This window comes from Neodiprion lecontei, chromosome 5 (genome assembly GCF_021901455.1).
Source record: "Neodiprion lecontei isolate iyNeoLeco1 chromosome 5, iyNeoLeco1.1, whole genome shotgun sequence".
Classification (NCBI taxonomy): Eukaryota; Metazoa; Arthropoda; class Insecta; order Hymenoptera; family Diprionidae; genus Neodiprion; species Neodiprion lecontei.
The window spans coordinates 27,010,202-27,033,822 of record NC_060264.1 but is presented as its reverse complement, the minus strand read 5'-3'; the positions used below and the strand labels follow the sequence as shown (position 1 = coordinate 27,033,822).

The following is a 23,621-nucleotide window of genomic DNA, read 5'->3' as shown; positions in this document are numbered from 1 at the left end:
GTTGTTTGAATTTTAAAATACTCACACCGAAAAGGGCGGGTGCCAAATTGTGGTTACTTTACACTCTTTGACTATTTTCACATTTTTTATCGTCACCGAATCAGAATGAATCTTGGAGTTTTAATGATGCAAAAAATGTAGCATGTGTTCTTTTTTCTTATTCGGTATATATATATATATATATATACTCCAACTATATTTTTGTACGGTTCTTGCGATAATTTGATGTTCGTGTTACGATAAAACAATGTTGAGGTCTTATTGGGCTGTGAAATTTAGTATTGTCAACATATTTGCAGCCTCGTAGATACAAGAATATGAAGTTTTTTCAACTTTCCCGTTTTAACTAAATTATTAGCAAGTATTTCAAATGTTTCTTTCTACCACTAGGCAAAGTTTCACTATACAGCGAGATGAATGAAAGATCACCAAAGTATCAAGGATTATCGTCGAGTTGAAAGCACGTTTTAAACCACTTCTATAGTCGAATCAAATATCGTTACTTTGCTACTAACTTAGGATTGCCTGGAAATTGGTGAGCCGTCAAAAATTGGAACAAAGTCATATTTTCCAGACTTGAACTCCATCGGTCATTATAAAGTTGTAAAAAAGTGATTTTCTTCATCAGAATTTCGTTACCAACTTCAACCTAGTCATATTCATCACTTTCATTTGTAATTTTTTTCATAATGCTGTAATGTTCATTAATGGGTTCCTAGTGGTTCATTATTTTTTTTTGAAATCAAAACTGAAACGAGTTTCCTTTCGAAAGTAAACTTTATTCGACAACGACTAGAGTGACTAGAGAAACAAACGATACGTTGATCATAAACATCCTAAAATTTGGTAGTAAGAAAAAGCTAGTTTCAGTTTTGATTCCGAAAAAAAATAGGGAGCCAACGGGAATCCATTAATGAACTTTACCGTACATACCGCGAACATCCGGTGATCAATACATACCGAGGCTGGAAACGAAAAGGGGTGTGAGAGAAAAAATTACGTGGGTATTGCATATCGAGAGTGTCGAGGGTTGGTGGAGCTAAATAGGAAATACTAAATACCCTGCGTTCAGGGTTATCTTCATGGCGGAACCCGATGGCCTGCCCCGATCTCCGGCAGTCAGCGGTGTCTCGGGGGGTTGAGGGTGGGGGTGGATGCAGCAGCGTGCGCGTCACACTTATCCGGACCACAATATAACCTAATACAATTATTTGCGCTGCGAGGGTTCAAATTCCCCCATGAACGAGGGTCGAGTGTTGGAACGAGAAGAGGGATGCTGTTGCGGGCGCGCCCTCGCCACAACCGCAAACCGAAAACGCGCTCAGATTTTCTACCGCTACCGAGTCAAACGATGCTGTAATCGTTTAAAACTTGATCCCCTCCCGCCGGGTTAGCCACGGCCCTGTCTTGCAATGATGTAAAAATTTATCCCCGAATTAATATTTATGGACATTTCAAACAGATGATGACGGAAAAAACCTGAAGGAGTGATTATTCTGTTGGAATCTGGTTAAGGCTGGTTGTATAAAAAGTTGCGACGCGACGATTACAGGCTGCTAATTATAAAAATGAGATTTCCCTCAAGCAATTGCTCAATTACGATGTATAATGTCTGCCACGCGTCAATCGCTCGGAGACATTCAGTTTTCATCACCTTCGTCAATCTCAGCTCGCGTTTTTAACGGGATTTACGACTGTGCGGATTGTCGATGTCGATATCAACGCGCTGATTATCGCGTCGCATTCAATACAACCTGTATCTCGAAATCAGTCACTGTTGTATCTAGTTAATTGACTCGCATATCGATAAACGTAAGTACAGGGTGTTCCATATTTGTTTTTCCGAGGACTAGGCTTTCTGAAACAATCAACGCACGTCGTTCGATCTACTATAATTTTTCGACTCCGATGAATAATGCGTCGGTTTATTTATTGGGATTGATTTTTTTTTTTCAGCGATACTTGAGGTTTTTTACCCAAAACGTTGAAGCGGGCATCAGGACGAATCCAACGATACCCAACAACGCATCATTCCGACGATGCAGTAACGAGATATCGCATTTTATTACACAAAGTGCGCGCAACGCACGGCTGCGTTTATACCGCGTATTAGTCGCGCAGCGCTCGTGGACTTCAAAATTCGATACCTCGCTAATCACCCGTAAGAATAACGTGTTGTTGGGTATCATTGGATTCGTCTCGATTTGGGTTAAAGTTTGCAGTTGATTTAAACGATAAATTGTCGGAGAAAAATTTCCAAAGTTAGCGCTGACAGAATTTCTAGAGGCTTCGGTTACCCATCTTCTAACCAGAAATACAGTAGACACGAACGGTTTTCCTGTATATTTTGTAAAGATTAAAGTGCCCGAGTACACCTGGTATAACGCATAGATGGAATAGCAGTTTCTGGTATCGCGGAGTATACGAGTCGAGTATTTAAATGCGTTGTCAATTACCAGTAATTAAATCATATCGACCCAATAAACCAGTGGCTTGATTGCAGATCTGTGGATCTGTGGAAACGCACCTCCTGGACACAGAGAATTTTACGATTCAATATTTGCACACATGCGTAATAATAAGCATGCTGCAGTCACGAAGTAGGAAGCCTTGGTATGCGTAGGTACCGAAGCCGCCTGCGTTGTAATGCAGGCAATGTGATCGCGTATCAAGGGGTAATTATAACCAGATTTTTACGAGACACGCACCTGATGTAGGATTTCTGTTTTTACTATTATTAACCGTAATGCATGCCATTAACGTCAAGGTTTTGCGGAGCTGCGGCAGGAGCTATCCGTCCAGCTGTACGTACAGTTTGAGAATTTCGCGGCGGGTGAACTATTCGCAGTAATTCATTCCTTTGGAGTCGGCGCGGTACCAAGACCGGAAGTCGGTGATGCAGGTCAGCGGACATATATGCGCGTATCAAATTCGCCTGAATCGTCGAAAGAAAAAAAATCCAAACAATAATAAATAAAATACTTGAGCTTTTTTCGATACACAGAGCATACCGTAACGAGCAGAGCTAATTATTGTCGATTCTTGGAAGTTTCTTGATTATAGTGGCATTATACGTATACATACAGGCCCGGCTGAGAAATTTATCAGCCTGAAAAAGTTATCGGGGCTGGTGAAAAAACAGCGCGGAGAATAAGAAGTAAATGTGGGGGAGGTGAAGGGGAGCTCATAGCCGTATTCTGCGTGCTCGCGTCGTTAAGCAGCGAGGGAGGGAGGGATAAAAAAAAAAAGAAGAATAAAAATAATATGTAAGAAGATAAAGATAAAGAGAAAAGAAAAGAAATGACGGGGAACAGAAAGAGAGGAGTACGTTGTAAAATAAAAGAGAAAAACATAAACGAAATCTATTTTTACAAGTCGTGCGGTAGATAAATTTAATAACTTAACCGCAGTGTTCTTAGTATAACGCAAACGAGTCTGCAGTTTCCGCGGGGAGGGAATGAAATATTACTTGGTATTATATACGTAGTACGATGAAACGAAAACTGAGCCATTCCTCCCGGCTGTTGTATTATCATTATTAATATCGTTATCACTCTTGAGTGTTGAGAGTATTTCCAAAGAAGCTCCGAATGACTTTGCATACGCATTGCTTAAAGTTATAGCTATTCCTTTATTTATTCATTATTACACAGTATATTTGTAACGCTGTGTTGTAAGAGAAGAGACAAAACTTTGAGGGAGTAAAGTAGGGGAGAACAGCTTGATTTTTAATGCGATACAAATACGTCACCTTACCGTCTATAGTTTTTTCAAGATATCACAGAATAGACGATGTTTGGTACGAAACATGTGTTCAGCCTGTCGTGGAATGATTTTTATAGAATAGCCTAATATTTCTGACAGATCTGTTAAGTCGAGACGATTCAATTCTCATAGTCGAAGGTATCCAGACAAACGATAACGAGACAGAAACATAAAAAAAATTAGAACTTGACTGAATTGGAACGATGGTCCAAGTGATAAAAAGTTGAGCCAATCTAGGAGGACCTTAAATAAATTAGAATTGCTTTCCCAGTGGTCATTGTCGGGTTGTCAAGCTGTGGGTTATAGTTACAGAGCCCATATAATATACCGCCGTATCGTTACTGCTCGTATCGTTCGGTTGCGGCCAAAGCGAACTACCTATAATTCCACTCGCATACTTACAAGCATACATTATACACACATGTATGGGTTTAGACGTACGTGTGTACATAATGCACACATTATGCGTATAGTTATACGGGCATAAAATATGAAATAATATTCATTAAAGTAGTGGGATATTAATAAATCGAGCGATTGTTGGGGAAGCCCCGGCACGGTGCATAACTCAGAGAGCGTGAATGGAAAATGATGAGAAATGTCTCTCATTCGACGGTGGGGGGTCCGCGTGGCGGAGGTCGCGGCATATAAGAGTTGGTTATCACACCATCTGAAATCCCGAAGGTCCGAACGAGCCCTGAATCGTACCACTGCGCCATAAACACCCGCGTAACGACCTCGCACACACGCACACAGACGCACAACCAAAACCTTCCTCCTCAATTTCTTCGCTGCTTCACTCGACACTCCCGGTCTCTCTTACGTTACCTACGTAGCTTCAGGTACTCGTTCACATCTATACAGGGTGAAACTCGAAAAAGAAGCTTCACCGACTGACAGCTCTTACGTATTACATCCTTGTTTGAAACTCTCGAGTCTACAGCGGGACATCCGATCATTAGCCCTCTGACGGCATGGTTCATTGAATCCGTAACACACCCCAATTCGAACGGAGCATCGCAAGAATGTTCTTCTAATCTTGTATCTGTAGTTCACTTTTGGATGGATGGACGGACTGGATTGACAACGAGTTAATCATCTGGCTTCCGGATTATCGGTACTGCTGAAAATTCTCTAGGGGTGTTTCGATGGTCGAATGCACGGAGATCCCCAAAGTGTAGTTGTTGAACTGATAAGATCGTATGATCGAAACACCGTCAGGCAGGTTAGTGAAAACCAATATCTGCTGTTAATGCAATAAATTTTAACCTGAGCGAAGAGAGGTTTATTAGATGAAAATACATGTCATGAGCTCGGTGTTTTAAGTCGAGGATAGGACCCTGGAAGTTGGAGCAGAATCCATGACCCAGAGGCCTGATTGTACTTACTCTTCTTGTGAGTGCATTTTCAATCGATGGTATTGTAGTTGCGTGATTAGTTTCTTCAGCTCTGGTTCGTCGCACCAGTTTTCGAAGCATTCCAAAGGTGTTCTCTTTTAGACCGGTCACCCGCTGTTTCCACTCGCATTAATTTACAGTCAGATAGGCGAAGAGTGGTGGTATACGATGACCAGACCCCGGGAGTTGTAGAGAACGGAGTAACGTAAGTTTCAGTAAGTGCAGTGGTAGTGCTGGTTTGTCGAGGCAGCAGCATAGCAGCAGGAGGAGCTCCTTACTCAGCGCAACAGCCTCTCAACTATGCCGGGTATACATGCCTATTCCCTCTCGTATATATTCAGATCTAATTAAACCCGAGTACGTCGGGATTAACGGTTAACCGGCAACGAGTTTGTCCATTCTTCTTCAAGCACGACGTGTGCAGGGTTTTCGCACGTGTGCAGAGCCGAGGAACTTGCGTTTGGACTCCAGAATCGGCGATTAAAGCGTTCGCAACAACGTGTCCAGAGACTGGGAAGGATTGGGTCTGGGGCCCGGTTTGTCCACCTACCACCGCTAAGCTAGCAGCGCTTACCTAATGCTCGTGTAGTATCTGCCAGGTATCGGAACCGCGTCTATTGATCCGGGGAGGGACATTATGCAAATGATGTGCATCAAGCGTGATTTTCATTCAATTTAACTTTCGTGTCGCGAGCTTGTAGCCAGATATCCTGACCAGATACCATCCCTCAGCGGTTGTCATTGCACCGACTGACCGAGCGCTTAATCACGAAGACCAACATCGCGGACCACCGTCTCGACCCCGACTTACCGAGGAGCTTTTACCGCTTTCCAAACGAGCCCCTTACTCGTTTCCGAAAATTCTTTCGGTACTCGGACCTCGGTGTACAGCCCGGCTTTTCGCCTCGGCTGTGGATCACTGCCCGTTGGCCAGCAGCGAGAGGTTTGCATGCTTCGCAAGGTTCGCAAGGTTCGCAAGGTTCGCCAGTTCGAGGTACCTGGCTCGGAGAGAGTAAGAAGATGACTCGGAGAGCAAGACCGAGTGCCGGAGGAGGTCGGGTTATCAAGATACGCTGCAGCCCGAGAGGCCCTCACCTCCGCGTGTACCTGGTCCAGCGTGTTCGGCTCGTACGTGTATCCTTGGCTCCCACATACCGCGAACGCGTCTTCCCGCTTCCTACCGATGCTTCTTATTCGCCTCTCCTCGTGTCTCCTGGCGCTGCGAGAGGCCTCGGGAAACCGGTATATGCAGCCCCTAAGGAGATGTACGTGTGATGCACCGTGATTTTACGGCCCGGCGTGGATTTCTCGCGCTGCATGTCTCCGCTACGTGGCGAGGAAAACCATCTGGCGTTGACGATGATACCAGCTAACTTTCAGTGTCGCAGTGTTAGTTGTTCGAGTCTCCATCCTCGTGATCCTCGCACGGACGAAATCACTTACCAACCAATCCACGGATGCGTTTGTATAACTTGTAGATAGTTGTTTGAGAGGCTGATCAATTACACCGTCAAGTGGGAAGGACCCATTGCAATTCATCCGGATTGAATGCTTTGGAAACGCAACTCCGGGACGCATTTACCACGGATTTGTTTACACCGTGTGGAAGGGTCCGGCCTCGCGTCGTCTTTACATCTTGTTGTTAAACGACGTTGCGATGAATGGAGTAAATGGTCCATGATTTGTACTCGGGCAGGCCTGTAATGCTGGACAGTGTCCGAGGAGAATGGATGCCGGAGGAAGAATGGGCCTTGTTTTGGGCCTGGTGCTCACCGTTTCGGCAAGACAACGCGTTGGGGAAGCCAAGCCGCGTATGCATCCATTCGCCGTTGGACACTCTGCAGGTATATTTGTTAGATGTCGATGGGCGTGCTCTTTGCCACGTGCTCGTGCCAACTTTGCAGCTGCCGCCCGTCGGACCTCGTGTCCCGCACCTTTCGGATCGACGAGATAAAGATCCTGCCCGCTTCACGCGGAGAAAATACGGTTTGTTGTCGATTTTGTTTGCACTCTGTTTGGCTGATTACACTCATTGTGGCCGTGGGCGGTTAGTGAAGGACTCGGTCCCTGCAGCCACGGGGAAGAAGAAGAAGAAGAAGTGGAAGGTTACAGCCGTTGAGTTCAGTCTAGACCGTTGAATAGGAGAAGCTGCTTTTTCACGTAACGTCGATGCGGTCGAGGAGGAGGCGGAGGATGAAGAAGCAGAAGAAGAAGAAGAAGAAGGAAGAGCGAGAAAGAGAAGGAGACGACGACGGGCGGAAAAGTCTTGCGCATTTTGTCAATGGCGGAAACTGAAAGGCTCTCGGAGCGACCCATTGTGGCGTCAATAGGTCCTGGAGTGAATGGTAAACACGCTTAACCTCCCAACCTATTGTTGGACCGTTATCCGATTTGGCGCACGCGGCTGTCAGTCCTGCGTTTCCTATACTCCGATAGGCGCTGCGCAGTGTTCTCTCTCTCTCTCTCTATATATATATATTTATATATATACATACACACACACATATATATGTATGTATACCTCTGTATCCATTCTTGCGCACCTCGTGCGTCAAATTAACTCTGGAGTTGCCAGCGATGCGAGAGACCATCCCGTAACTCCCCCTTTCCACTGTTTTCCATTTTGAATCTAATTTTTTTTTTTTTTTTCTTTGTCTTTTTGTCCATTTCACGCTCTCACCCTGGTCATGAATTTCATCGTGTACCGGACTCGATCCACGGGTTTGGAGTTATCTGTAATCATTTTGACGATTTCACGCACTTCGTTTTATTTACACGTGTGCTCTGGTTCATGTGCTGTTACAAAATTTACTCTTTTTTCACTACCAAGCGCAGTTCGATATTATAACGTATAAGTTGGGTGTGGTTCCGTAGTGTTTTTCAAACATTTAGTTACTTTCCGGGAGTCAGAAATACGTCTCTCTCTCTCTCTCACTCCCTCTCTAAAATGTTTCGTATCAATTTTCCTGTCCTAATTAATCTTATTTTATTTTTAACTATTCTTTTTATACTCTTGCTCAGATTTTTACCTCTTTACTCATTTATCTATTTATTATCTCTCAACTTGATAATTCTCTTTCTTATTTATTATTACATTTGTTTATTTATTGCTCGTTTTTGTTCCATTTACTTTTATCTATTTTTATCTCCTTCTTTTGTTATTCCTCTTCAACCATAGTTTCAATTTGTTGACGGATTTATTGTATCTCATACGTGTATAGGTAGGTACACATTTAATTTTTGTAGGTGTTTTCTGCATATACCGCCTGATGGGACTTGTTACAGGGCGAATAATCGTTTCTATCTATCTATCCACCTTCTAACTCTTCGAATGGAAACGGCCACACGCCAGTTTGAAAACAGTAAGGAAACGCCTAACACGATTCGAATTTTGAAACGGAGAATTGAAAAACAGTTTACGATCGCCGATCGGGCTCATGGTTTTTGGCGATCGATCAACGGACGGTCTTTTCCCAGCTTTTGACGGATGTCCAGGTACCGTTGGCGTCCAGGAGGGTCGGACGACGGTGGAGTTTGCGAGTTTCTAAAGTGCGCTCATTGTGGCGTTACGTGATCTTGCACGGGGCGGACACGCCGGTGTTATTGGATTACGGGTATTATAGTCGAGTCCAGGTGGCGGTCCGGTCGACCGTATATAAGGGAAATACCTCCGAATATGAAAATAATATTTTTCACCGTCGTTTTTATGATTGATATTTATTCAAGCTACTCCGATCGTCGTCTCGCCCCGAATGTATACCTACTTTTGTTACTTTTGTCACGGCTTTTACCCTGCCTATATATATAATATAATACGTATGTACATGTATATGTATATATATATATATACACACACACGTATATGCATTATATACATTTCGCGACGTCATTTCGCCGCGTTGCGGCAGATCGCCATTGAATATTTCGCAAGACTGTTATACACGTACAGCTTAAAAATTTATACCATTCATTCGACGTCTCTGAAATTCAATAACGGAGAAGGAAAAACCGTTGCGAGTATTCCGTCATCTCGTCACATGACAATCCTCGCGATATCTGTCCACTTTTCAAATCCTCGTGCTGCCACCGTTTTCTCTTTTCCTCGACGACTTTCCCCCTATCAGACTCACTCAAAGTTCAATTTCACTCGTTGGAACTGCCGGCCGATTTTGCTAATTCTTCCGCATAATGTGATTCGGACTACGCGGTTAAAACCACTCCGACTCGCGGCATACCGCCGAGTTTTTACTCTCAGTTATAACTTTGTTTCAGACAAACAATTCGCGCGCTACGATTCTTGGGCGAAAATCCCCGTTCGGCGAAAGGGTGAATTTCAATCACCAGCTTCGCCACTTGTCGTCGTTCTCGTTGGGGATCCGGTTCCACGGTGTAAGTGAGAAGTTGTGGTCCCCCTTCTTTCTCAAACACGGCCTATTGAGTTATAACGTCGAAACAATGGAAGATAAAAATTATGAGAAGTTACAAATTTCGACAAACTTTCGACTCGGGCTACCAAACTCATTTTCTCTTCACTAATTTGCACCTTAATCGTCGAATTCTCATCGCACAATCGCTACAGAATGTCAAAGAATTTTTATTTCAATTCTGGGATCGAGTCTTGGTGCAAGAATTTTATAACTTGAGGAATTTCTACGACTTCAAATAATTAATCAAAACGACTTTGAGTGATCTAGACTGAATCAAATCACTCGAATTATAACTCGAAGTGAATCGATGCGGTTTCGCGTGACTTGAAATCACTTTGAAGTCACCTCGCATGGCGCAGAAAAAATTTTCGTTGCAATTAGTGATACCTAATTTTTATCCAAGAACGATTCGAAGACTGTTATAATTTCTCATGCAAACGGTATGCGGAGGATTTCGATTCGTACCGACGACGAAGCATCGCAAGTTATACATATACGGGGGAATCCGAGTTTTAAGTTCGCTCTCTTCGCGCGGGTTTGCCAATCGCTGGGGGATAGATAATTGGCATTGCGTGCCTCGAGATAAACGGCCGTGATTGGCGAAAATAACGATTAATAATTACCCACTTGCCGGGTTCCAGAGCCTGGCGGCTTTCCAGCCCTCTCATCCTTCGGCAAGACATGCATCGAACGATTCCCCTCGCTTCTGATCTATGTCTGTATAATATAGGTATCGACTCGGCCGTTATTCCTTCAGTACCATTACCCATATTTCTCTTACAAGCCGTCCAAGAATTCCCGATATCTACCCACTTACGCGTAAGGTAAATTTGCCAATTATTGACCCATTTATTTTACAAACTTATAAATTGACCGCAGAAATTAAAGATTTCTCTCAGTGTAGAGGGTCAGACGCTAGGCATTGATTTTTTCGTCAATTTGCAACTAATTGTAAGAATCAAACAGCTACAGCCAAAAAGGTCAATAATTGGAACAGGGTGACTAACTGATACACTTAATTCAAGTCTCTCTGTTTGTTACAATATCACCCAAAGTCTTCTATCAATCGCATAATTTTTCCTTATAATACACCGTAAAAAATATTCTGTCGTGAACTTATACACAACCATGATTCGCCGTCAATTCAACATTATCGGCGTTCACGTGACGCTAAAAATTGTTCTATCCGTACAAGTCCACCACACCGGCTAATTTTGACAGGACATATCTTACACCGATACGTAGCATGATTTATCCATTTCAATTGAAAAGTCTTTCGATAAAACGCAGTCGCCGAGATCGACTATCGTGACAACGGGGAAAGGAGAAGGAAACCTGGGTAACACGAAGACGAGGAGGAGGATGAACGCGACGAACACGAGTCGAATAAATGTCGCCTCTCGTAACGAGGCGGCTAGCATATTGACGCGAGTGGTTCAACCGAGTTGAAGATTAACTCGAGAGTAAAGCGGGCACGCTTGCTCCTGTTGCTGTTGCTGTTGCTGTCGCTGTTGCTGTTGCTGCACGGCACATGCTCGATCAACGACTACGCGTGTCTCGACTCGGCGCGTGCCTCGCATAACGAACCGCTGTCATTCACACGCTTTATAGTGTATACGCACGCGTAGCTCCGCAGCTTCAATGATTTGTAACGATTTACCTCACGTGCGATGAAAATTACAACGTCGGTGCGCAGGATCGTTTGCTGGTGTTGATCTAGAGGTTTGGTTGATTTTTTTATTTATTTTTTTTTTTCTTCCGATCAGGGATTTCTTTGCGCAGGGTTGAAAACTAACTTGTAGTTTTAAGGAATTTCGACTCTTTATGGAAATCTAAGGACACTTTTGATCGGCTTGGAAGCTTGAACTGCGGTAATTTATCAAGATTATCAAAGAATCGGAAAACTATTTTAGGTTTGATTGAAAATCTGTTGGGAATTATTGATTTACTTGCAAATAAAATACTGGAATTTTTGCAGGAAAAATTTAGCTAAGAACTCGTTTGTTTACCGAGGAAAAAGAAAACATTCGGTAGATTGTATGAACGATTAATAATAAAGAATATCTCTGTCGCTAGTGTGAATCAATTTTATACAGTAAAAAGTGATGCGAGTTTATACTTGAAAAATGCTTTCATCAAGAGAGTTAGAATTTTCGAAAAATCAGTTTGCCCAATGGCTTAAGAATTTGAAAGATTTGTCACGCTTTACCTCGGAATGTTTTAGCAGGGATTTTGCATTCATTTTACCGAATGACGTAGAAAACGAATTTGAAAATGGCGCGTTTAACCCCTGTGACGGAACATGAAAATTCTTCATTAAATTTCTCAATTCACGTTGAAACGTGGATCGGATTTTGGGGGATCGTGCTTGACACGTATTCGCCGAGGTGAGAACACGGGGTGTCTGCCCTCAATTTTTCGGCATTAGACGGCGGGGAGAAAGGGGTTAAATAATCTGGTTAGCCGCTCTCGCTGACCGCGAACGGTTGAAGTATGGAAATGAGGGGCATTCATTGGGCAGCACCCCGAATCACCGAAACCTCAGATACGCGAGGAATCTGTATGCGTGTATCGCCTACGGTGGAACGTGTTCTGCACGTCACGTCACGGCGCACAATCAGCTAACGAACAGTTTGCACAATTTATCAAGTCGCATATGATCATCGACTAACCTGCTCGCGTTACAACGCCGTTCGAACGTCGCGATATCTACGTTTATCCGCTTCCCGAAGATTTATCGAACAATTCCGATGCAGCTTGCACGTTCCTCTTTTTTTTTCAACTTTCGTGTTTTTTTTTTTCCTAGTTTTTTATGCCCGAGGGTAAAAATTTCAACTGAATATTTTACCGTCTTGGCGAGAAAAAAGACGTACGTACGTTTCGCGTACAATTTACACCGATATAGGTATTACATATATAGAGACATTTTATTTTTAACTATTATACATTCATTGTTCTTAGTCTGATATTTGTTCGTGCGTACTTATTTTTCACAAAATGACGAAGCGCCAGTTTCATTTAACTTGGCAAGGTCGAATAAAGAGGGTGGAACAATTCGAAAAGTTTACATTTCAGCAGCACCTTTGAGAGAAAATAATACGACCGTTTGAAATGTACGAGTTTTTTTTTTTTTTTTTTTTGTTTTTTTTTTTATTGTTGAAAACACTCGAGTCGTTTTATTGGTATCGTGACTAAAAATGAGCGAATATAGTTTCTTAGTTTACCATTTTGTGCATGCATTAATGTAAACGATGGTTGAAAAAGTGAAATCGAAAGATCTGCAATTTTCAGTGGCTAATTGTGGAAAAACACACTTTGAACAATAATTTGACCCTTTTTACTCTACCTTTGCAGGTGTTTGAACTTTCGTCCACTGAGAAAAATTTCATTTGTTACGGTAACTAGAAGAATTGAGTAAAACAGGTATCGTTAAAAGAACTGTTTCAACATTGTTGGAATTACGAAAAACGAGGGACGCGTAACCATTTTGCTTTATCGTCGATCCTTTTTTGATAATTGCAACGCAACATCAGTTTCTGAGGTTTACTCTACTTTTTTTAGTTAAACAAGGCTTCAACGTCAATTTGTCGTTACACTAGTATTAAATTTTCGCAACGGTTGCAAGAAAATCTAGCAACAGTGATCGTAATGAGAAAGAATAGTAACGGATGACAGACTTTTCGGTAACGGCTAGAAAACTAATTTTAATTTTCTACCTAGAACAATATTTTTCGATTGTGGTAAAAACATGGAAATAGTTGAGGACCGAGCGGTAACCGGAACTAGAAATTTTTCTCAGTTTATATGAAATTTTCGGCAGTACTCGATGATAATTCATACGACATTGTACGACTTTTGACTTTTGCCCGAAACACGTAAGGTGTAGGTAAAATACAAAATTGGGATAAACGTCGTTGACTTCGAGGCAACCCCATTTCTGCACGGGATATTTCGGGGGTTGCAGAGTTGGCAAGGGGTTATAACATAATTGTATTAGGCCTCGGCCACCGCTGCACGAGGGTGACGAGGACAGGGATGGGGGACTGCCGCGTGAAATTAATGCCTTGGGCTTATCAGCGGCCTGACACTTCACCGTTAAAACTCCTATATACACTCATTGTACGTCCCTGCATTGGCGTAGGGCGACAAATTCTCAACCCCGATGTCGCGATCGTGATGAAGAAATAATTTCACCTTTTTTTTCCGTCGGACGAGGTTGTTTTTTCTTTTTTTTTTTCTTTTTTTTTTTTATTTTTATTTTAAATTTGGATCGAATATGAAACAGGTACTTGGACGAGCGAACATTTTCCGGAAAACGGGTTATGGTTTCAATGTGAAACGAAGATGCTGCCAAATGAGGGCGAAAAAAAAAAAAATCGTCGTTTTTTTTGGGATTTATAGGAAATTTCTGGCGCAGAATTTGGCACGTAAACTTCCGTATACTTAATCCGAACACGGCAAAAGAATTTTTCGATTCTGATATGGACCTGATATGGTGAACGATCTGATTGAGAAATTTTTTTTTTTTTGTTTATATTTGAGGCATGTCTTTTGACTAAGAAAAACGAGGTTGGAATAAAAATTTCAGTCTTCAATGAAAGTCACATATTTTTTTTTTTTTCTTTTAATATATATATATATTGTTATAAAGGGTGAAATCACCCGTCTTACCCCCTTTTAATAATCTAGTAGTCATCATAGATAAAAGAAGTTTATAAACCTCTTATGCCTTTAAAAAGAATAAGGTTGCTGCGTCAACCAACATTATTGTAAAAACAGTCTCTTGTTTCAGACTTTAAACTAGAAACACGTTTTCTCCTATTAAAGCTTTTTCGCAACATTTTATTTGCGTCTTTAATTTGTCTCATTAAATAAGCTCACGAATCCTTTTTAATTTTTGCAACGTCATAGAACGTTACAATATATATATATATATATATAACAAATATAGTTTTAGTAAATTCGACGGTGTTTTTTTTTTCTTGTAGACATTCTTCTGGACGTGTTGAAAATCGATCAGATCCATTTTTAACGAAAAAAAAAAAAATTTACAAAAAAATCTAAGGAAGAGTCAGTTCACAATGGACCGTTGCTCAAACATTTTCGTACGCAACACCGGATTTTTCTCAGGAGATTTTTATCCTTCAAGACTTCAAATATTGCAAATAAATTAACAAGTTTAGAAAAATCGGGAAAAAATTTCTCCACTTGCAGGGAAAAAACAGTTTTTTTCCCACTTACGGTAGTGGAAAAATATCTCACTACCGATGGAGAAATGGTTCGCTATTTCCTAACGAACACGTCCATTCATTGAGAAATATAGCGTCTTTCGGTCATTTTCAACAGTCGGTAAAAATCGCCTAACTTTGTGACATTTATCGTGAAAAATATCGCGTGCAAATCTTGGGAAATGAGAATTCGAGTTCGTATGATATCCTAATTCGCACGAGGTCAGAATCTACACTTTTACGCTCTCGTTGAACAATATGTCGGTTTAACCCTGCGCCGATATCGTTTTTCATAATTTTTCAACACGCTTAGGAGTGTCAGAAATTTTTTAAAAAAATTCAGGGTATCGGTATAACATTTCTACTCGATGATCCGGTAGTTCGAACTAAAAAATTTTCACTCGTTGATTAAATGGAAAATTTTTTTAAAGTTGTTAAACTCTCGACATACCGAGAAACCGAAAAATCAGACGATCAACGCAGGGTTAAAAACGGACAAACTGTCACAAGTTTGATTCGCATTGTTTTGCGGTTTTACGCACGGATTGAAAATTTCACGAATCGGTTTACACGCGGGACGATAAACGCATGTACGTGCGTCTGTCGATGTTTCAGTGAAATTGTCCGCTCGTGCAGGTTCCGATGTGTGGACGTCGAGTAAACCAACATTTCGGAAGAGCAGTTAGCCCTAATGAGAGCCCTATTAGGAAGTTACGTTATACGCTACACAGTTTCGTCGTGTTGCTCTTGTAGGTATGCGAAGCCCGGCTCTTCTGTCACCCTGCGTAGTAGTTCGGATCGCTCGATGTAAATCAGATTAATTAAACCCTGCTGCTGCTGCTGCTGCTGCTGCAGCCGCGTTGTTCCCTCTTCTGTATCGGAGCTATTTCCCACAACTGCACCAACCTGCTGCCGCATCCCGCACGGGATTAAGCTTTGCTTTTCTTTCTTCTCTCTTTCGTTTGAAAATTTTTTTTTTTTTTTTTTTCCTATTTTCTTTTCTTTTTTTTTTTTCTTAATTTGTAACTATTATTATTCGTGACACTGAGAAAAATTTTCTAGTTCCGGTCACCGCTCGGTCTTTAATTATTTTCACATCGCTCAGTTTTTCTAGTTACCGTAAAAAATGACATTTTTCTCAGTGTACGTGTAAACGAGGAATTGACGGGAATTTTGTTGGAAGAATTTGTGATCGCGTGGCTTTGCTGGGGTTTGCGTGTATTGAAATTAGCCGTGCTTTTCGGTTACCGATTACACATGTCCATTGATTAATGGCGGGGAATTTAGTACGGCTGGAATTTAGAAGGGGGTTAATAGCGCTGCGGTTGGTGGATGAGGAAGAAGAAAAAAAAAAAAAAAAAAAAAGTAAAAGAAAAAGTAGAAGAAGATATTCCACGCTTGGTAGCCGTCGAGGTTAAAAAATAAATAAATAAAAAAAAAAAAAAAAACAAAAGTCGGTGAATATCATCAGGCGGTCCTGATGTCGCTGGAGTTTCGGGATGTTTTAAATGAGGAACAAACGCGTGTTAGATTTACGACCGCCTTTTCGATTTATGTCTTTATTTACTTGTAACGATATCCGTGCCGGCTTTCTCGCTCTTAGCACTCCTTTCAACGACGACACCAACTGCATTTGTCTACCGTTGACGATTGCGATCTGCGATTTTTTATTTAAAAAAAAAAAAACTTTGCCCCGTTCTTGCAGTTTTTTTGTTTTTATTTTTTATTTTTTACTTTATTTTATTTTTTTTTTCTTCTTCCTCCTCCCGTGATTCAACTTTTCGCGCGTTTGGCTACTCTCTTTTAGATCCTCTCTTTATGTACGCCCTGAGAGAAACTGCGTGTCTCTCCCTGTCACTTGAAAAACGTTTCAGTTGTCGTGATAAATTGATAGCCCATTAGCTCTCCGCTACTGCTCCCAGTTTCTTTTGCAACTCGGTGTTTGAATGGCAAAAATACGTACAAGGCGTATTCGACGCGCGCGATTTTTTACACTAACCTTGAATTTTTTCCCATCTTTCGTTTTTCCTTGTTTGCTAACTTTTTTTGGTTTTCTTTTTTTTTTTTTTTTTTCTTCATCATTTACCCCGCGGTTCTTTGTTTCGAACGAATTTTCATGCAGCGTCGATGATGAAAAAAAAAGAAGAAAATCGTTCGCGGTATAGCGGATCGGAAAATGTAGTACCATTATACTTTGGTACACGCGTTTGTCTGAGAAAACTCGAAAAAGAGAAATGTTTGTAAGGAAGAGGCGAAGTTTCACGCATCTCGACACAGATCGTTAAAAAACAAATTTTTCATCAAGAATTCTAGACTTATTCAAGAAAGTAAACATTTGACCGAACGTCGAAAGAAAATGAATGTACAACGTGACGAAAAGTTAAAACCTTTAACATGTTGCGACACGGTTATTTCTCATCCTAATTTTGAAAAGAAGGAAAAAGGGAAGTCCACTGACTCTCAGGGATGCAAGTGCGAGAGAGAGAGAGAGAGAGAGAGAGAGAGAGAGAGAGAGAGAGAGAGAGAGAGAGAGAGAGAGAGAGAGAGAGAGAGAGAGAGAGAGAGAGAGAGAGAGAGAGAACGAAAAAAAAGTTTCAAGCGCCATCCGGAAATAGAAATAAGACCTCGCCGTTTTTCATTATATGACATAAGATTTAAGGCTTGCAGTCCGGTAAGCTCGGCGTGTGACGGAATAAAAGCTTCTTTGAAAGACGAGACCAAAACTATAAGCCTCTCGACTTGCCTCGCTCTTGGTATATAAACTAGGCTAATTGATATCCGCCCTATACATTTCTACCGTTTCTATTCATCTCTTATTATATTATCCACCGCGCAAGCCTTCGTTTAAAACCGAAGCATAAAAGACAAACATATCACGAAAAGTAAAAACGTTTAAAAAAGAGAAAAAAAAAAAAAAAAAAAACAACTTTACGACATAAAAAACTTTGAAGAATCTCACATCTATGTTCCTTCGTCGGGTTATATTTAAAATGAAAAATTGAGAAAAAAAAAGAGAGAATCGATACGGTTCAGTCACGAATAACGAACACAATTTGTGAAATTATTAATCTACAATACATAGATCTTCTCCACTATCTTCGGATATTGAAAGTCTAATGAAGTAATCGGAGAAAATAGTCGGTTTAGAACTAGTTTTGACATTATATAGATTGAATGTACGATTGATTATTTATTTATTTTAACCTTTTCTTCAATATCTTATAAAACTAGGATTATACGTTTGATGTCCGATTTTTCGAAAAATCTAACTATCGCTTGTTGGAAAGAAAAATGGGGTTATTTCGATCGGTTGATCAGTTCGAAAGTTGAATAAAAAGACACCGGTTTTTCACACTTGCAATGTCAACGTGAATAATGCAGGTAAAAAAAAAACAACATTTTTCCCTAGTTTATATTTTAGATAAATAAATTTTGATTCCGTACATCGAATAATAACCAAAATCTTCATTTATTACTCATAAAGTTTACTTTTTTCTTTCCTTACATTGGTAAATAATCACCGGTCAACGCGAATTTTGTGTCCGGGTTCTAGATGTCAAATGTTAATTTCTTCCACGTAATTAATAAAAGAAAAAAATAGTACTATCAGATAAGGTTTGCTTTTGTTGAACCCGGAACGATATTTTTCGAAAAATTACCCATTTTCTCAAATATTTACCGGAAATAACATTTAAACAAACTTCAGGTTTTATTTATTTATTTTTTTTTTGTTTCATTTTCTCCTTCAAAAAATAAGTGATTCGAACGCGAAAATAAAGTTTGTCTAATTGTTGCTTGCAACAAATGTTTGCAATTTTTCTGAAAATTCGAAATATCGTTCCGCTTTCAACGAGAGCAAACCTTATCCAATAAAACTGTTTCTCCACTTCATCATTTAACACGTGGAAGATAAAAAAAATCACAAAATTCGACCGTCTACAACCCATGGACACAAAATTCTCTCCTTCACCGTTCATAATCCACAATAAAAAGTATCTTTTCCGACGCGGTACGAAGAAGATAACCTACAAGGGCCCCCCCGCCCGTTTCGAAACGGAGGCGCCGAGTCGGGATCGACGAAGTGGAGGCAGCCCAGCTACGCACGTGGTGCCCAGTCGACTAGAAACGCCCGGAGGGTATATTGGCACGAGCCAAGCCGCGCGACGACGCGAGAGACGCAAGAGAAGAAGAGAACGGTGAAGAGCGTGTGTCTGTCTGTCTGTCTGTCTGTCTGTCTGTCTCTCTCTCTTTGTCTCGAGTTGCTGCTGCTGCTGCTGCTGCAACAATTGCTAGAATTCCGATAGAGGTGCTATTTTTACAGGGGGGTGTCGCGGAGGCAGAGCTGAGGATGGCGGGGTGAGGTGTGGGGGGGAGGAGGGGGGGAGGAGGAGGTATGGCTGTTATTTAGCTTGCCCCCGTCAAACGGGGCCGTAAAACACGCTTGCGGCCCGTAAATAAAATCTGTCTCTCCTCTCTCGCGATCTCCCTCCATCCCCCCCCCCCCCCCCCCCCCCCTCCTCTCCCTTCCGCTCGCAGGACCGACGCTGCCGTTACTTTTCCTGTTGCCGTTGACGTTGCCGCAGCTACCGCCACCTCGGTAAATCTAGGCAATAGAGAATATATACATATATATATATATATATGTCCCAAGAGAGTAGCGCGCGCTCCGGGCTCTTTTGCATCCCTTCCACTTGGCATTTTGCTCCCTCCCCCCTCGCCGCTTTTCGTATCCCGAGTCCACGCGCGTTCTTGGACGGAGAGGATACCTTTAAGCGTCTCTACGATGTATATATGTGTATATATTTCGGCAATGCACATTCCGGCTTTGTCAGAATATAATGTATATATATGTATATATATATATATATGTTTACTTTGTTTAATCGCGTGCCAATTGGGTTGACGTGTGTTTAATTATAGAGGGATTATCGAGGGATGTGATACGGACGGGGGATAAGGAAGGTTATGTTTCGGTATTTTTTTATTTTTTTTATTTTCAACTTCGTCGTTTCAGGTGCGCCAGATTTTTTTCGCGATAATTTGAGACTAATTTTTTGATTTGCAGGAATTTCGAAACATCGATGGTTTTTGAATTGTAGTCGGTTTTTAAGCGATGATAGATTACCGAGCGTACACGTGGTGATCGTTGGGGAGGATCGAGCATTTGACGTACGGTCTCGATTGGCGATTCGATTTTTAAGTTTGAAAATTATCGGTCGATCGATTTTCTGGGATAAGAACTTTGGTTTTAGATTCTTACTGTGAAATCTATTCCGAATGTTTTGATCCGTTCGATGTGTAGAAAATTTACGAATATTGCAATTTTTTGAAAATAACAAAGTCGATGGGAGGACTTTAAGGTACGAATGCATTCTTCTTACAATTAGTCTCAATTTATGAAGAAAAATTTCGATATTACGGTATAAATGTCTAACAGGCTATCGAAATTTGGGCTTGACTGATTCATCAAATTTTGAATCGTCGACGTCGAGGATCCAAGGTACATTTGATTTACGGTAGAGAAAGTCTCTTGAGTCGTTTCACACGATAGTCTCTTTTTGCAATGGTTAATTCAAACTCTGCTCTCATTCGCCCGGAAGTCAAGCGATCAGAAATTTGTATTAGCAAAGGTTAATTTCTAACAATTTTTTGATCACTCTGAATTACCGAAAGAAATTTCGGATCGTTCTCAATGACTTTGTAAGATTTCGCAGCAATCACATTTCAAAGGTATAATCAACCAGCCGACTTACTCGAGCAAATGAACCCTCAATTTTAACCTTAATTCCGAATCCTCGAGCAAAATTAATACCCAGGTATCTCTCGCATCAAAATCTATGTCTTCCTCTGTTGTACGTATCCTGGGTCACTGAAATTTTGTATTACTCCGTCATTCCCAGTGTATGTGTGTGTTTTTTTCTCGAGCCCAATTACATAAATTACTGATTATACGTTTCAGGTATCAGGCGGATCCACGATACCCGAGTCCAGAATGCTTGGAAAACCAGATCGTGTGAAATTTAAGGTAAGAGTCGATCTCCTTTCCAAGAAATCTTTTTCGTAGACGTGCTTGCGAATACGTATGTACATATAATAATCCATAGCTGCGCATATAGAAACATGGTAGCCCCGACACCCGGAGCCTGAGTATTTTTACATGTATTATATAAAATATACCCACTGTATATATATATATGTATTATATATATATATTTATGGTACATGTACATGCCTGCCCCGCAGGAGTTCGTAGGTATACCACGTGCCGTCACAGACAATATCACGCATTCACAGATTGCACTGTCAGGGTTTGGAATAATATTCAGGGTGACGGGATATAACCGACTTTGGGTCGCGGTCGAGCCTTGGGTGGTGTATGAGTCAGCTGTACCATCCCCACCACCCCACATCCTCCTCACGGCCATCCGCCGCGGAAAACACCAACACTAGAGAGCAATCTGCGTAGAATGTCAGGCGTGTGTATTTGCCCGCAAGTACAGTAGAGGTATGACGATTTTGCCATATTTCCGTGTTGAGGCCGAAAAGTTATCGAGGTTGCGTCGAGTTTCATTCGTTTTCTTCCCCTACAGCCCTAAGGCCGGAAAGTTATCGAGCTTACATCGTATTTCGATAATTTTCCTCCCCTGCAGCCCCGAGTCCAAAATGTTATCGAGGTGACATCGTATTCAGATAATTTTCCCCCCTCACAGCCCCGAGTCTGGAAAGTTATCGAGATTGTAACGTATTTCGATAAATTTCCGCCCCTCCAGCCCCGAAGCCGGTAGGTTAACGAGATTTCGGCTCATTTTAAACCTAGCGCAAAGGCTGAACCGCGTTACATTGCACAAATTCGTTCGCCGAATCACTTGCGTTGAGGTTGAATTGAGCCACCCGCGCTTTGGTGTAGGAAAGGGGAGTGGGGGGGGGGATTGCATATGATCGCCGAGATGAAACCGCATGTCCCCCCCCCCCCCCCCCCTCCTCCCGCTCTTCTCTCCCTCCGTTTTACGAGATAGACTAGAACGCCTCGTGTATGCCTCGTCAACCACAACCACCACGTGCCCGTGACTGATGTTCCATTTTTTTTTTTTTTCTCTATATTTCTCCCACTTTTTTGTCCTCCTCTTTCTCGCCCGCCACCCGGTTGATTTCTCAATTTCACTGTCCACAATTTATCTACTCCTTCACCTGCACACCGTCACACTGGTTTGGAAATTTATCTATGACGCGCAATGCGTTTTTTCATACATTTAAGAAGATGAAGAAAAAGAAAAATTTCTCTCCTATTCAAGTGTGATGAATAGGGTTGACTTTTTTCAGCTTCTATGCGTAAACCGGGTTTCCTATTTGCGATTGCCACGTTGTGGTAGAAAAAAAAAAAAAAACACGTTTCAAACCTCGATACTGCGTAGCTGATTAATTTCCGATTACGGTTCGGCTGATAATTTTTAACGAAAATCCTTTACACCAAAAGTTGAAACAACGATTGTGAAATGAAAGTTGCCGTTGGAAGGCGAAAATTTTTTTCGACGAAATTTTTTGTTTCAAACGTTTGCCACGTCAAGAAAATTTACTCTTCTTTCAAAAGAAAATTAAACCGAGTCAATTTGGCTCTGTACTTTTTACACAGCGAACTGTTATACGCGGTTGATAAAAATAATCTTGAAAATTCGTTCCTCGTATTTAAGTACGACGCGGACCAAAACGTGGTTTTTTTTTTTTTTATTTTGTTTTTCAACAGCCGCAGAGATAAACCAGGGACGTTGTAATTTTTTTTTTTCCGCCCCCCCTTTATTTTTGTTTCAAGTTTTTTACTCCACCTTGCAAAAACGCGCTTGTTCGCGTGCGTACGGAAGGTACGGAGCAAAAGCGGAGATAGAACAACGGCGGAACACACGAGTTTATTTGGCGGTTGGTATTTACGCGTATAACATAACACTCGTGTACGATATACGCACCAAGGGGTTGCGAAAAGCAAAAGAGCGAGAGGGGGTGGAGGAGGGGCGGGGGGGGGGGGGGGGGGTTGACTCCCTCGCTAGGATGTCGATAAGGCTGGCATTGTCCGGCCGTCACGTGGTCCCCTCCCCCCCCCACCACCACCTCAACCCCTAAACGGCGCTGTTTATATTAAACTCAGGGGTTAATACCGCGGCTTACTCTAATACCTCGCAACCCTTGCCCTGCGATACGGCGATAACGGATATGCATACAGATAGATAGGCCTGCTGAAGGTTGCTGAATTTCCTCAACGCCTGGCTCTCTCTAAAGAGCTAGTCACGCAGTGGAACGGAACGTACGAAGTGGTAGCAGTTAGTCGGTATGCCGAGAGAGGAGAATCCCGTTTATGTTTCAGCTTCTCGAGGGTAAATGTCGAGGTAAATGTCTGCCTGTGACCCCCTTGTTTACGTGTGTATATGTTTATATATATGTATATATGTATATAAATATGTGCGTTATTATTTCGTACCATACTCCGAGTGCAGGAACGGAGATACCGTGGCGAGAAATTAGATGATATACCTTGACCTCGTTTTTAATGACGAAAATTTCCTACCCTTTACCTCATCAGCGTTTATCGCGAATCGTCGGAACAAAGTTTTTTTTTTTATTTTCCCCCCCGTCTATTTGCATACGTGTCGTATGATTATTTTATCACTCTTGTTTTCGCGATCGGTCGGAATCGATACAATTTTTTTGTGGAATTCGGTATTAGTCGATTTCAACTTTTCACTATCCCGGAGTGAGGTGTGACAAAGTCAACGTACGAGGATCATCCGGTATTCTCTTTCAATCTCCACAATTTC

The 23,621-nt window shown here is 41.6% G+C and overlaps 1 protein-coding gene and 1 long non-coding RNA gene across 7 annotated transcripts in view; one reads left to right on the top strand and one right to left on the bottom strand.

Annotated features, from left to right (window-relative positions):
- The window catches only part of LOC124294769, a 186,129-nt gene that overhangs the window by 37,288 nt on the left and 125,220 nt on the right, over positions 1-23,621 (top strand). For all 4 annotated transcript variants that reach the window (XR_006904703.1, XR_006904701.1, XR_006904702.1 and 1 more), the window contains one exon: positions 20,777-20,842. This is a non-coding gene — a long non-coding RNA (uncharacterized LOC124294769). The remainder of the gene's footprint in view (positions 1-20,776; positions 20,843-23,621) is intronic.
- The window catches only part of LOC107226503 (steroid receptor seven-up, isoforms B/C), a 99,164-nt gene that overhangs the window by 19,162 nt on the left and 56,381 nt on the right, over positions 1-23,621 (bottom strand). The window lies entirely within an intron of this gene.